At 39.5% G+C, this 15,837-nt stretch overlaps 1 protein-coding gene across 4 annotated transcripts in view; it reads left to right on the top strand.

Annotated features, from left to right (window-relative positions):
- The window catches only part of fhit (fragile histidine triad diadenosine triphosphatase), a 249,524-nt gene that overhangs the window by 176,706 nt on the left and 56,981 nt on the right, over nt 1-15,837 (top strand). The gene's annotated exons all lie outside the window — the stretch shown is intronic.

The following is a 15,837-nucleotide window of genomic DNA, read 5'->3' on the forward strand; positions in this document are numbered from 1 at the left end:
TGATTTTGCGTCGCAACGTGTTGGGACGCAGAAAAAGTATCATAGTGAAAAGAATACCAATTTTAGCCCGATTCATGTCTGTGAAGTTGTAAAATCACAGAAGTTGAGGTCCTCCCATACTTGTTTTGTCACCGCACATGTTATAAAACGAGGAACCGTTGTTGCTAAAACAATGGTATTGTAAAATAGCACATACAAATAGAACCATTAGTTGTATTGCTTTCACTGTTAAAAATGATTGAATGGAAATAAACACTGGCCGTGCGGTTTCTTGTATGTGTCACTATGCGAACGTCATTAAATGTGCAGTTCCATTAACAAAGCCTATGGTTAAAAGAAAGAACAATGTTTAAAATAAAATAAAAAATGCGATTTTGACCCGTTTTAAAAAAAACAACTACATACTTTTCACCGGATTTACACCCGTTTTTTAAAATGGAAAATAAAACCCGAGTATTTCATAAAACATTAACTCTGAAAATATAATATAGTACAGTACATTTATACTGTAACAGCCAATTTCATGTAAGTGTTGCATTTACACTTTTCACCTCTGCAGTAGAATCTCTGGACAGAATGTTAGTGAAAATACATCAGCTGTTGACTGCCATGCTCAAAGCATTTGTTTGAGAAAGAAAATTCAGATTAAACAATGAAAACTTTGTGTGTTTTATAAAAAATAAAGAAATAAATTCAACACATTCAAAGATGAAAGATTAAAGGATCAAAGACTAAGCCTGGTTTTGACCCTGGTAAAGTACCTGACTCTTTCCATTTCACACTTTCCTAGTGTCAGTGAAAGATGTGCAAAGTGAATGTGGTAACTTGTTTTGCTATGCTAAAAGAATGGTAGTGCTGGTCAAGCAATAGGAATGATCTCTTTCTAAATATAAACAATGCAGTTATTACAGTACATTACTCATCAAAACATATAAACACAAAATATACATTTTTAATGTTTCACGCATGAGCAAAAACATCATAATGTGAAGTTATATTCACTTGTCTCATAGAATGTGGTAAACAGAGCGTATGCATCAATATTACAGTGCTTTTGGGAGCCTGTGGCACCAAATGTGGACTTGCTCCAAATGGGGCACATACCCAGACAGCCAACAATGCTCACTGAAGTCTTTAGCAAAAATAAACATTTCATCACTTGTGTTCTGCTTGCTGGGAGCCCTTCATATTGGAGTGGGCCTTCAATGAGTCGAATTGTAATGCCGGGTGCCTGCAACAGTATCAAAATTCCAGCTCACAATTAAATGCGGTGTCTATGTAGTATTAATATATACAACATACATAGATGGTATTGATGCACTTTGGATTACACTGATAGTAGTTGGGGCTTGATGAGGAGTCACATGGCTTTTTTTTTTCTTACAAAGAGAATTGATTGCTTCATTTTTCTTCTCTGTTATTATTTTTTTTTCTTTTCCAAAAAAAAACTGCTGATGGATATAAAACAGTAATATAAAGTATGCAAGCCATACTTTTCATCTGATCTGAAATGAGCTTTTAATTTCTTTACTTTAAGACCAAATACAGATAAATAAACACCACCTTAAATGGATGTCCTCAACAACTTCTAACACAAGAAGCAAGGAGAGCCATTTTTCATATCAGAAGTGATTTATTCAGCGTCGCTTCATCATTTTTTTGGGGTAAAAATCTGCTTTGAACAGCTGGGGTGCTGGCATTCTTTAATACTCCAACCTTCAGTTCTGAACAACACCAGATGGGCAAAAATGCAAAACACAAAGAGACATTTTGTCTTCCCTCACAACTGGCGATGTCTAAAGCCCGAACAGTATCCCAGTTGTCTATTATCTTCAAACGCAAACCACTAAAGTCTATAACTGCTGCCCAGTAACGGCGAAAGAATGTCCCTAAAGTGCAAAGCAGCTTTTTGATTGCATCTCTAAACCAACAGCCACTGACACCCTGAGGCTGGGTCTGCAGTGATGTGCCAAACAGTATTCTGTGTGCGTTCTTACTCAGATTCACTCCCTGCTCCTGTTTTCTCTCTTCTCCTTCATAAACATTATTCTCCTTTCGGCAGAACATTCTACATCTGCTTTCCTGGCCATCACTGAGTCCAAATGGTATGGTAGAAAGCAGTCTCTGTGTCTCCCTCCCTCTGCATCTTTTTCTGCCGTGTGCCTGCGACGCACCCTGTCTAATGACGGAGGCAGCATGGCCTTGTCAGAGAGAAAAGGAAGTAAAGTAGAAGTATGGGGAACAAAAAGGAGTGAGCAGGTCAGCCCGGGTGTTACGTTCCATGAAAACTGACAGGGAGGACTTACCGCTTTGACAACTATCCCCCTCTCTAAGGTCCCTGGCTTTCCGGCTGCCTTAACCTCCTGAACTGAGAGGGGTCCACCGCGCTCCAGTACTCTATTCAGATTCCAGAGAAAAAAGAGAAATGTCAGCCGATGTGGTGTCCCATCATTCCATATGGAGAATGAGCTCATTTTAAAATGGCTGGACCCAAACCCCTGCCAAGGACTGTTTGTCACTGCTATTGATTTGCCCTAAACTCACTCCTGTCTGCATGTCAGAATTGAGGCAAACACTGAGCAGGTAGAATAGATTTTCAAAGCCTAATTTGTTGAATTATGTTCAGGAATGGATTGAAAACAGTTTATCTAAGGTGCTAAATTTACCCATAAAAATGGGTGTTTTTCTTTTAGTTTGTTTTGTGCCAGTGCTTTGATTCCCTACTTATTCAGGTTCTATATGGTCTATACTTTATTATTTAATAATTTAATAATAGCATGATATTTTTGTTCACCATATTCAACAGTGTGCATGTTGTTGTTGGTCCATTAGGTAACAGCTTGCTTTGTATGAAAGTAGTTCATTGTTACAGTAGCTTTTAGTTGTAGTAATGCATTTAATGTAAATATAATTTGACCTTATCTTAGTGAGCATAGTGGCTCACTGTGATTTTTATTTCTCACAGGAAAGAAGCAGGTTAATTAGGCATATGATTCAATAGCTCATGATCTGCTTCTGATCTGAACTATTGACGTATTATGTTGTGGTGCCTTCTGTGCACTTTCTAAATTTTCTAATTGATCTACTGAAGCTGCTTCACCACAGCAGCCCCTTAATAAACGTATCAGATACTATTTTAGTTTCAGATTAGAACAGTTATAAATGCATTTCTGATATATCATCCACATAACCTGTATACACGATGGACATAGCTGCTTGTATTCATGCTGTTGTGACTCAGTGGTTTTCCCACTCGTACTCTCCATCAGTCTGAGCCATCTGTCCTGCTGTAATCGGAGCGTTTCTGAGGGAACATGCATGCCACAGGCTTGCTTCAGCATGAGCATGTGCTGATTTGCTTGAAGACTAGATTTAGTAATAACGTTTGTGTGAGAAACTGCTGTGATATGATGGTCTGGTTGGACAAAGGACTTTGTCCATTGTTTTGTAGAATTCAGTGATTTAACCTTGGATCTGGGTTTTAATACACAACCAGGCACATTTTGAAAATACCAGTGAATTACCTATTTGAAACGTGTTTGACTTGAAGGAGCACATAACGTTAGCCTTCACAGGACAATATTGTGAAATGCAAAGGGTAATGACACAGTCCACAGATGCACGCTCAGCACAATCCTATGGCGAGCTATAATGTAGAAAGGTGGCAGTTTGCCTGCTTGGAAGTCCTCAGAAAAGCTTTACAATACCAGTCCCACCAGTTCAGTGTGTGTTCAAATTAAATGTTCTGAATGGGTTTATTTCAAAATAAAAGTTCCATACACCAGGAAGAATAAAATGAATACAGTGCTTGGGGACATTGTCTTACATATTAAATGCAATCAGGGAAAATGAAACCAATAAATACAAAATGAAGCAAAATACAACAGAATGAAGGAGAAAATAAAAATTGGTTTATATATTTACTTATTTAAATTAGTAGAGGACAACGCACACTTATTTATTTGCTATCGTAAACCACAAACAATTAGATGAATGTAATTTTCTATGGTAATAAAGTAAATCAGTCCCATTGGAAAGTAATTAAATGGAGTCATGCATTGTTACTCTTGCAGTTCTTTATTAGGCTCTATGCACATGTCACTATGGTACACTGTAAATATTTTTTCTCAATTACTTATATCAAATATGCACCATGTGTGCACTAAAACAGTGGCAGGCCTACTGCAGGATTACAAAAAATGTATGTATATCTCTATATATATATATAGAGATATACATATATTTTTTGTATTGAAATTGATGCCCACTCACTGTGCTAATGGCTGTGCTACTTTCCATAGCTAATCTTTCCGTCAACAACTTTATAAATCATACATAATAAACTTAAATGTAGCCATTACTTAATAATTGTTTACAAACGTATTAAGGGTGGTATAAATACAGACACATGCTTGTAAAGACTGTTTTCATTTTCATTATAGTGTGGTTCAATTAAAGCAAATCTCAGGTCGTAGTTTTTAACAAGCTGCTAGGTTTTCTCACCCTGCAAATAGGTTATTTCGTTGCTTTTTTGCCATACATGAAGCAGGTTCTTTGTAGGCTTTTATGTGGTCTTTATGTAAACATTTCAGAATGTCTGGAAAGCTTTAACATCCTGGAACTAGGTACTCAAATCTTACCATGATCCTGGGGAGATAAAGGCACAGAAAAAGCTGTATTTGTTATCCCAACGAGTAGCTGCAGTTTTTCTCTCAATACTCTGTTTCAAGGATATAAAATAAGACCTTGAATGTCAGAGGAGATCTCCAAGGATATTTTTCTTCTCCTTCTTCTTCTTCTTCTTCTGTTTTTTTCTACAGATCGCTCAAGGCAGCTTAGGATCCTCTAATCCAGCTTGACAGTTTAGTGATAATTGCGAAGGCAACACTCGCCCAAGACACTGCATATTGAACAAGAGCTGGCGTTGGCTATTGACAGGAGAGGGAAATCCTATTCTTTAATGATGAAAGCTGCAAGTTGTAGCGTGAGAAATCTTATTCTCTGCTCTTTTTTCTTCCCTCATCCCACTGTTTCTGTGGGAGCATTTGTTGCACCCTGGGAGCAAATTCGCTTAACGAGGAAAAAACTGTCCGAAAATTAATTAACTCTCTCTGAGGTTCCCACCTCACTGAAAGTGATGGGAACATTTTTCGGTCACCCTTGCATGGTAGGTTTCTCTCTCTCTCTCTCTCTCTCTCTCTATATATATATATATACATATATATATATATATATATATATATATATATATATATATATATATATATGTATATATATATATATATATCTTGCTATCTCACTCGCTCTCTCTTTTTCACTCACTCTATCAATATCTCTCTTGCTCTCTCTCTCACTTTCTCTCTCTCTATATAACTCCCTTGCTCTTTTCTCTCTCTCACTCAATTAAGTCCCATATAGATGTTCACGTGCGACACTCACAGTAAATCTATCACAAATTAAAGGTGCTCATGTCAGTTTTATGAGCTGAATATGAAGTTGCAAGAACATTATTTCAAGCCTCGAATCTTCCCTAATATGATTATTTATCTTTTAGCTGCAGTATTTCTCCAGCTGGATGATATTGCCCTCGTATATCATGAAGGTGACATCGCTCTGTATAATTTCACACACAGGCTTATTCTCCTGGCTACTGGTATAATGGTTTGCATACCCTTGTGTTTATATAAGGGTTTTCTGTCAGCTAACTTTCTGTACTTTTGTTCTAAGGAATTAAACAGCATTCATACAACAGAAGCTCAGAATGCAGATACTTTGTGCGTGCATGTGTCTCAGTGTGTATGAGTCTGAGAGGTTAACATGGTTTAGTGCCTTTGATTTGAGAAGCAAGGCCTGAGTAATGAATGAAATGCCCTCCCAAAACTGTCAGCTAACTTGAGAACCTGATTGATATTGGCAAGGCGCTGTGGAGATGTGTTGTAATGTACTTCAGTATCCATGAGAAGAGTATCAAGTAACACGCTGTCAGTAAGCTCCCATTGTGAGTCTGTTTGGACTGCCAGTTACATTATTAGACCACCCCACAAATGGATGAGTGATATAATTTTGCTTTGAAAAGGATCAGTCTCTGGCCTAAGCATGAAATGATTTGCTTTGTGATTAGCATATGTTGTGAGCTCTCTCTCAAGGCTGTACACATTTCTACAGCCTTTGGTGTGCTCTTCCTGTCTTCCGGCAGTAGTATCACACATTAGCAAAGTTAAAGATACCTCATACCTTTAGTTGACTGCATCTAAGGAGAAGCAAGTGCTAAAAAATGAAAACATAAAGCGGTTTGCCCTTTAGGGCAGCTTTGTATTACACACCTCTTCTGATATTGTGCATACAAATAGATTCTGTAGTTATTTTAATCTGACCTTTCTCTTGCTCTTATAATGATCATTATATGCTGGTCTTTTCCATAACTTCTGGTCTGTGAATAAAACAGAAAGGTGAAAAAGAAAAGGTGTTTTAAGCAATGCCTTACCTTGGAGGCTGCATGCTGTTTCTGCGGGAGATGTGACAGAGCTTGCCATGTCTTTAAATACTCGTAGGTTCTCAGCTGTGTGCCACATGTAAAAGAGCCCACTCCTTCCGTCAGATAAAATGACTCCCTTCCATCTCCCAATGCCAACAGCCACTTTAAAAATGCACTGAAACCTCCTCTACCTGGCCAGTACAATGGGAAAATGCCTGAAACTTGTTTATGTATGCGTGTGTGCTGTGTGCATGACTGCATGCATGTTTGTGTGTAGCCGTGCTTGCTAACCTGCATGCGTGTATGTGTGCCTGGGGGGGAGTTAGTGGTTGGCATAGTCAAGTGGGGAAAACACATCCATGTAAAAAAAATTGACCATGCCACTCTGTATATTTGGCTGGAGAGTGGGGCAGGGCTTGGTAAGCTTGGATGGTAGACCTCCCTGGAAAGCCAGATTGATAAAATGCCACTGATGGAACAGCAGGAGGTAGTTTTCACTTTGGATCAAAAATGGGAAAACAGTGCCCCAGTGCTGCAATGACATCTTTTAGAGGAGAGGTTAACTATGCTCCTAATTTTCTACAATCATTTTATAAAGGCTCCATGGCACTTAAAGGTGTAAGAGGCTTTTCTAAAGAGGCCTGGTTTGTCTGGGGGGGGGTTCTGTTTTGTCTCTGTAGACTGGAGTTGACACACGAAGACAGGGACTGTGTGGCCTGATGGAAGGACAGAGAGAAAGTGTATGTGTTCACGTGTGTGTGTGCATCTGAGTGCATACGTGTGTGTGTGTGTGTGTGGGTGTCTGCTGAGGGGTGGGTATGGTGGCAGGTTGTGCATTAGTGATGCAATTATTTGCCTTTTTTGAGGATATGTTGTACGTATGGCAAATAGACTTATGTACAATGATACTGTACCTGCCAAGTGAACTGAAGAGATTAATTGGGTTGCACTTCTTATTCTATCATGTCAAATATGCCCCTCCAACTGAGGTATGGTTGAGACTGGATCCTGAAATGTGCAGACAGTTTGTACACGGTGTGACACTTACGAAAGGAAGGCTTTGTTCTTCTGAGGACAGCATGATTGGATGCTGTCTTTCCAGTTACAGCCCGCCTGTGCCGTCAATTCCAAGTATCCAGCAATACACACTCACTTGTTACACAGTGACATCTATAAAGCACAGTCTCTCCATACTGTGTATGTGAGCAGCTCTTAGTTTGAGCTTTCCTTATTTCTTATCTGCTTTTATTGTATCTTACGAGGTATTGCTTGGTATTTTATCTCATTTCGCGAGTTTCAAAATTAAATCACGTACATCCAGAAATTAAATGGATGTACTGGCTTATTTTACATGAAAGGTAGGTTTTTTCTTCAGAAATGGAATTTCAGAAATCGCATGTTCACACACATACTGTACTTGTGTGTGTATGCGTGCACACATACAACTAAAAATCTGAACCTTTTTGATGAAGATTGAAGTCATAAATATTGTCATGTGACATTTATTTGCTAAGTTAATAGTAAAACAGGGTACACATCACATTTTTATTTCAAATCAAACTATGACTATCTTAATTTATTTCATGTGTCTTTTTGAAACAGAGGTTGACGTATATTAGAACAAAGCCATTCGATGAGCCAAGTGCCGTTCTATTTCAAGTCAGCAAACATATTGGGATGCAGTCTTGCCAAATGAAATGACTCACTAGGTCAACATTTCACTGCCTACCCCATACAGTTCATGATTGCATGGAGTCTGCACCTCACTAGGTTCATGTTGTGATCCTTTGAGATGATCTGCTAAGCTTGTATTGCCGCTTCTTTCAGTTTCACTGTGATTGCTGGGGATTCAGTTACCTTCCTTTTGATAAAGTGAAAATGATGTTCAATGGGGCTTAAATCTGCCAACCGACTGTGCCCGGGAAAGCACTTCCACCTTTTGTTCCAGATAAGCTCCTTGGTTAAGTTTTGTTGTATGTTTTGATTCATTGTCTGGCTGTAGGATAGACTTCGGTCCAATGAGTTTGGTGGCATTTCTCTGTATATTGGTGGACGATATGTGCCTGCATATTGCAGCTGTAATTCTGCTGTTGCCATCACTGGTTATATCTTCAGTAAAGAGCACTGAATGCTGCCATACAGGCCCAAGCCATTGCACTGCCTCTACCACGTTTAACAGAGAAGGAGTAGTATGCTGTTGGTCCGGAGGTTTATCATTGTCTCATCTGTTCATAAGACTTGCTTCCACAACTCATAAGACTTATCTTGAATTCAATTTTTTAAATTTCAATCTTGTCTTCTTGTTCTTGGCAAGTGGATTTGTTTTTTTCAAAAAGCGGCAAAAACCAAGGAATCTGTGACAACCACAACTTCCCTGACAAACAGCCAGCCATTCTTTATCTAAACGCATCTGAACAAGCTCTCTGGCTCTGTCAAAGAAGGGCCAAGGCACGTTCATCACTAATCAGCCCACATGCCAAAGTTACTAACTATTTTTGTCTTAAAATCTGACAGATTGCTACATTACGACTGTCACTGGTTATAGTCATGTCACAATTCCAAAGAAAATATAATAATAATCCCAATTCAATTAAAAATGTAAAACTCATTTGCATGCCTGTTCTGACTGACATATAAACTTTCTTGCATATACATATATGGTACCACTGTTCAATGTATATTTATTAAGAAAGAAAATAATCAAACCAGAAAGGAAAAATGAGACATGCTGGTGCCTCACTCGAGGTTTCTCCACAGTGATGTGTTTAAGAATTTGAAACCTCCTTTCAGTTCTGTAAATGTAATTATTACCCCTTCATATAAACCAGGCTACAGAGCAGTTTACTGGCATTAAGACCATGGTTCCAAAACAAACCATATCTGATTTCTGTACTGTTATTATGTCTGTTGTTTCTTTCAGCCATTAGGGTTAACATACAAAACAGTGTTCATGCTGTTCAGTTTACGAAACTCACACAGCCATATCTAGAAAAGGTATACAAGAAATCGCCAAATTTCATAATATGAAATGCTCTGACTTCTTACTTCCAAGGCATTTATATTTAATTACTTTAAAGGCCTATATACATCAGGATTCTCTTCCTGGTTTTAGTATCTAAAATGCCCACAAAGAGTTCACACAGATCAGTGACGTACTGCAGGTTTTTTTGAAAGGTCCCTAACACCACCTCCTGTGGTCAGCTCTCTGTGTTAACATTTAGGAATGTTATGCAAAAGCGTATGTCATATCAAATGGGAAACCGTTTCACAAACAGCTCAGAAAAATATCAGTTAGGCCCTAAAGTCTGCATGCCTCTACCAAAATTGCAATTGTTTTACTTGAATCCATTGCTTATCTACTTCCATTGAGTATGAACATAAAATCGAAAGCTCCAGGATCATATGAAAAGCTCAAAAACACATTTAACCAATAGATAGATTTTAACACAGATTGATAGAAATGTATTAGCCAACCTCATCTCTAAAGAAAGCTTTTGAAATTAATTCAAATGTTTGGAACGTGCCCCCATAGGTGCTGGGCTAATGTTCACGGTGTGTGTCTGAAGAACTGTTATGTGACTGACTTGTGACTAGTGTAATGCTTAAACCTTGAAGAGATTCAAAGGTAAAAAAAGAAGGGTAATAGTTTCTGCATGTGATTCTGTTTGTGTGCCTGGCCAGTGGAGATGGTGTTCTTTCTCTCTTTATCTGACTGGCCTGACAGTAGAGGCCCAACTCAGCAGCTTATTCCGTCTGAAGGACCGAAGCACAGCTTTTATTCCTGAGCCCGTCCCAGGGGCTGATGGTTTCTTCCATTCTCTGACATTAAGCGAAACAGACAGACAGCCTCTTGTGTTTTTTCCACTATCGGAGAGGCCCTGTGTCACATCAATCCATCCCAGCTTGGCAGATTCTGTGTCACACACACAGAGACAGACACACGCAGGCACGCACACACACAGGGGTCACTGGACGTTGCTGAAATGGTACACTTTCAGATTGCTTCCAGATGTCAGGGGAAGAAAGAGAGCGTTGCGCAGGTGTTGCATTGAGTGCCTGTCCGCTGGTGATTTCTTTCCTCTATTTGCAATCAGGCAGAGGCAAGGATTGTGAGGAACCTGACATTCCTGTCTGTCATTTTGAAGGGAAGATGGAAAGGGCCATGAAGTGTCCTTAGAATGAATAGGGCCATTAACCCAAGCCAAGATCAAAGTACATGGAGAGCTCAGAAGTGGCTGTAGGAAGTGGATTTTTTTTTTCGGAATATTGGACAGTGTCGACTATCTTACTTAAACTTTGTATGGTTGTGCACTGTCAAAGAGTCATTCGATGCATTTGTTGAATAAATCAAGGTGTTATTTAACAGTGAGAGCCTTTTGCAGCCTGAAAAAAATGTGCTTGCATTGAAACAACATTTATTGATAAAAGACTCCCTACCCTGTGTTGGTCTGCACTGGGCTGTGCTGGTCTCTGCTGGGCTGTGCTAGTCTCTGCACTGGGCTGTGCTGGTCTCTGCACTGGGCTGTGCTGGTCTCTGCACTGGGCTGTGCTGGTCTCTGCACTGGACTGTGCTGGTCATGCTCCTCCATATTCACTCTGACATCCTCAACCACAGCAGTGTAACACCCGCCCCCACCCCCACCCCCATCCCACCCCCATCCCACCCCCACCCCCACCCCCACTCCTTCACCACCATTGAGTAGTCATCATGATTCAGCTACTAATTAGATGTGTTGGTTCTTTAATTACTGTTTCTGTGAAGTCTCATCTGGCTGGAGATGTAAAGAGAGCATTGGAGCAGGGCTTCATTGGCGATGCTTTCCGTCTTGCCTGTTTTTGACTGACAAGGATGCCCATGGTACTGCACACCGCGGAGACACGGTTCAGTGAAGAACTCAGGCGACAATTTCATTTATTGTTTTACAAATTGAAATAAAAAAATGTTTTGTTTTTTTCTTTCGTAACATCCATCTGCAAGCGTCTGAACAGCTTGCGTAAAAGCTTAAATATTTAATGGAGTGTTGCTCATATGATTTGATTAGAGCCCGCGACTGTAATAAACCCCAATTCTGCAGTGTGCGTGTGTTTTCAATAAAGGCCCCCAATAGTAATTAAACCCTGTGAGTGTAATTTTCGTAATCGAGCTCGCCTTGCAGCATTCAAAGGCACCATGGAATGCAAAATAAGGGAACCACTTCTGTTTTCATTTTTAAGCTGTGCGTCTGCATTCCCTCTTCTCCCTCTGTCTTCTCTCCTTCTCTTCTTCTTTGCGTGCAGAGGTGACCTTGGGGTAATGGATGCTGTTTGAGGAAAGAAAGAGAGAGAGGAGGGAGAGATAGCGATAGAGAGAGAAAACCCTTAAGAATGACTTACGTATATTGGGGCTATTTAAACCAGATCAATGTGATCAGTGAGATGGACAGAATTGCTACCTATGATATGTCTCTCAGCATTTCTCTTTGTCAGGCCTGTGGGAATGGGCCTGTTTGTTTCCCTTTAAGACCACAGCACTCACCAATCTCAGAGAGCAATGGTGCATGCGTTCGTGCCTGTCAAAAGCATTAGGTGTTACACGTGTAACATTGAACTTCCCTCCCCTACCCCCAGCCCCAACCTTGTCTTGACTTTTCCACAGTAGTGGTGCGTAATGTCTGAACCATGGATGGGGTCATTTTGGAAAATGTTGGGCTCTGGGTGGCAATATTTCTAATTTCAGACCTCTTCTAATACAATAGTTTCTGTTCACATTTCATGCTCAATGCTGCTGAGGTTTAGGACCAGTTTCCGTGTAGAGAATGACACATCTTCTTGGCATTAAAAGAGGGACATCATAGTGTTATCTTCGGTGTAAATGGATATTTCTTCTCATATTTTATTTGGTTATCATTGTGTTGTGTTGATTCACTCTTCTCTGTTTAGTTCACAACCATCTTCACAGCTATGTGTCAGCCAGAGTTCTAGGCTATCTGCCACACAAAGCTGGTCATGCTGAATTGTGAGTTGATGTTGGTCTTTATCTTGTCTCAGATATGAACTATACCAGGGGTGCACAACCCTGGTGCTTGAAGGCTGGTCTATGTGCTCGTTTTCGTTCCAACCAATTGCCTTATTTTCATTTTTCTGACAGGTCAATGAACTATGCTGCTTCACTACTGTGCTTAAGCACAGACAAATATTTTGGATACACTTGCAGACTGCAGCTGTAGCTGGTGCATATACAAATGTCAGGACACATAAATTCCCTTGCTGTGCAACCTTTACCTAGACTGTGAACTGAATGTAACCAATATTTGTAATTTGATTTTCAAATCTATATCCATCCATCCATCCATTATCTTAACCCGCTTATCCTGAACAGGGTCGCAGGGGGCTGGAGCCTATCCCAGCGTACATTGGGCAAAAGGCAGGAATACACCCTGGACAGGTCGCCAGTCCATCGCAGGGCACACACACCATTCACTCACACACTCATACCTATGGGCAATTTAGACTCTCCAATCAGCCTAACCTGCATGTCTTTGGACTGTGGGAGGAAACCAGAGTACCCGGAGGAAACCCATGCAGACACGGGGCGAACATGCAAACTCTGCACAGAGAGGCCCCGGCCGACGGGGATTCGAACCCAGGACCTCCTTGGTGTGAGGCGGCAGTGCTACCCACTGCACCATCCGTGCCGCCGCTTCAAATCTATATTTGAACAAACATAATTTTCCAATCAAAGTTATGGAAAAACATTGATATCTAGTGTTACCCCACCAAGCACCACCGTGTGCCATAGTGGTTGCACAACTGGCCTGGTGAACGAAAGGCAGAGGGACATTTTCAGTTTGACCTACAAAACGTTCTCATATCTCAGCTTAATCAAGAGGTTTGCAAACTATTCACTGATGTGTCCATGTTTTAAATTCAATTTGTCACATGGCTCAGCAACACAGCAGAAATAATAACTTTCCGGGCAGATGTTTTCTGTTAAAGAAGTGATTGCATTTGCAATGTAAAAGCAATCTACTCCAATTTTTCTTATTACATGCTGGGCGACCTGGGAGCATATTAGATGAAGGTGGTCAAATAACTGTTGTGGCAGATAATGCTAAGATCAGAAAGGGTTTATCGTCAGCAGCACAAGTTCCCATCTGCAGGCAGAGAAAACTGCATTTAGTTACCTCCTCTGAGAGATGGAGATTGAAGTAGCTCATGTGGCTCCAGACGGTACCTTCTTACGTGAAGAAGTATTTAGTGATTGTAAATTAGATTGCTTTAAATCCCTGGCCTGCTTTGAATGGATGTGCCTTTTATTTATTTTAATCTGATATTCCCGTTTTCAAAAAGTTGAATTATTGTAGCTTTTTCTGTGCTTCCGAACCATTTTACTTCTGCTTTATGCAGCCATGCTATTTTAAAGAATAAAGATCCAATCCAAGTGAATATTATAAAGAATAATCACAGAGTTTGTATATGAAGACAGTTATTTGCAGCGTTGTTCACATACAATGCAGGAGAAATGGAAATATATTTTAAAAAGGGCATGCTATTTAAGTAATTACAATAGGTTGATAGCACTGATGTAAATGTACTTCCATCCAAACATTTGTTACAGTTTTACTGCATCTATTATTTGGTAAAAGGAGCTTAATTTATGATTCTTTTGGTGCTCATAGAACATGTCATTCCTGTTCTCAAAACGGACTGACGTAAAAAGAGCTGTTCTGGGTTTTTCTCAGTGCAGCTATGCACCTAACTAACCTCAGGCCCCAGTACAAAAACTGTAATGAGGCGAGATAATAGCCTACTCAGACAAAAATAATAATACATTAAAAAAAGCATACATTAATATTGGTGAGAGAAGGGACAGCCATAGTCAGACATAGATAGGCTGACTGACCAGAGGGCCAGAAAACGGAGGCGGGTTGAAGAGGAAGACATTCAGCATTCAATCAGGTTTTATGAGTCTGAAAAGATCATATTTTCTACAACTTTCACAGCTTTCCCCAGCTGTCCTCTTATTGGATAGCTTCAGCATTTCAACATTTCTTTTTTTGGTAGATTTCAAAAGAATTGCAGTGTTAGACTTAAAAATACAAGATCTGGCAATATAGATGATATTTACTCAACAGTAAAAATAAATTGAGAATGAAGTGTGTATCAGTATATATCATGGTCATATTGGCCGACTATAACAGATCTGAAATTAATGTCTGGGTTTACTCCCAGTTTGGCAGCCAGCAAGCTATTAATTTGAGACCAGAGAGTGTTGGAGAAGGGACAGGACCCAAATAAATGTTATAAAGGCTCTTCTGCAGTGTTGCAGAAGTTATAGTATGGGTCTGGATCTGACATAAATTTCTTTAGATGGTGTTATAGTGGGTAGTAGAAATGAAGTCTTTTAAAAGAAACCTCTCATTTTCTATCTACCATCTACCTTTGCCGCTAAACATCTGCCAAATAAGGATAAGTCTCTCTGAAGCCATGAGTGAAATATTATTGAGACTTTTTTTATTTGCAATTTCTATATGCTTGGTATTCCTAATTCCATAAAACGAAGAAAGCAGTGGCACTGAAATTACTGAGCAGAGAAGATTTCTCCCATTTTAATGACCAGGCACAACAAGGTATATCCAAGTAGAAACAGGATTTATTTCAGCACTTACACACAACATGGTTGACAACCCCATTCCATATGATGAGCATCATTTTCTTTCCTGCCCAACAGCCGCTGTATTTGAGAGTGATTAATCTCTTAAGTCACGCAAATCCTACATTTGCTCTCCTTTCATGGCCAGCACACTTCAAAGGAATTAGATATGAAATCATGCCCTTCCATCTTTGTTGCTGAAAAAGGATCTTGGAGCAAGGTCAACTTTGATCATTTTGTTGCTGTAAAATGGGAATGTAGGCTTTCTGCTATTCTGCCAACATTTTTGCATATTATGTGTAATTTGATTATTTTACCCTTGCGTAATATGAGTGACTACCTTCTTTAAAGGCCCTTTTATTCTTTTTATTCAAGAAAACGGTTAATAAATAGTTAATAAAAAATAAAAAAATGAATTAATAATCTCTTCATTTTATTATATTTTTTTTTGTGAAAGGAAGTGAATATTTGCATTATGAGAAGTATGTTCTGCACTAAACTGCACTATATTTTTAGGCCTTCTATATACTAAGTGCTTAGGCTTCCACAGGCCAGTTTTTACAGTATAGCCTGCTAGTGTACTGCTACTAATGTTACATAATTATATGACCCTTGCATCCTTTCTGGGCTTCTTGGTCTCATGTAGGCCTTGGCAAGCTATTGACTAACGTAGGCCTAACTTGTACAACCCAATAGTGTCTAACTGTTTGTGTAAATAATGGACCCCTCC

This window comes from Conger conger, chromosome 14 (genome assembly GCF_963514075.1).
Source record: "Conger conger chromosome 14, fConCon1.1, whole genome shotgun sequence".
In the NCBI taxonomy this organism is placed as follows: Eukaryota; Metazoa; Chordata; class Actinopteri; order Anguilliformes; family Congridae; genus Conger; species Conger conger.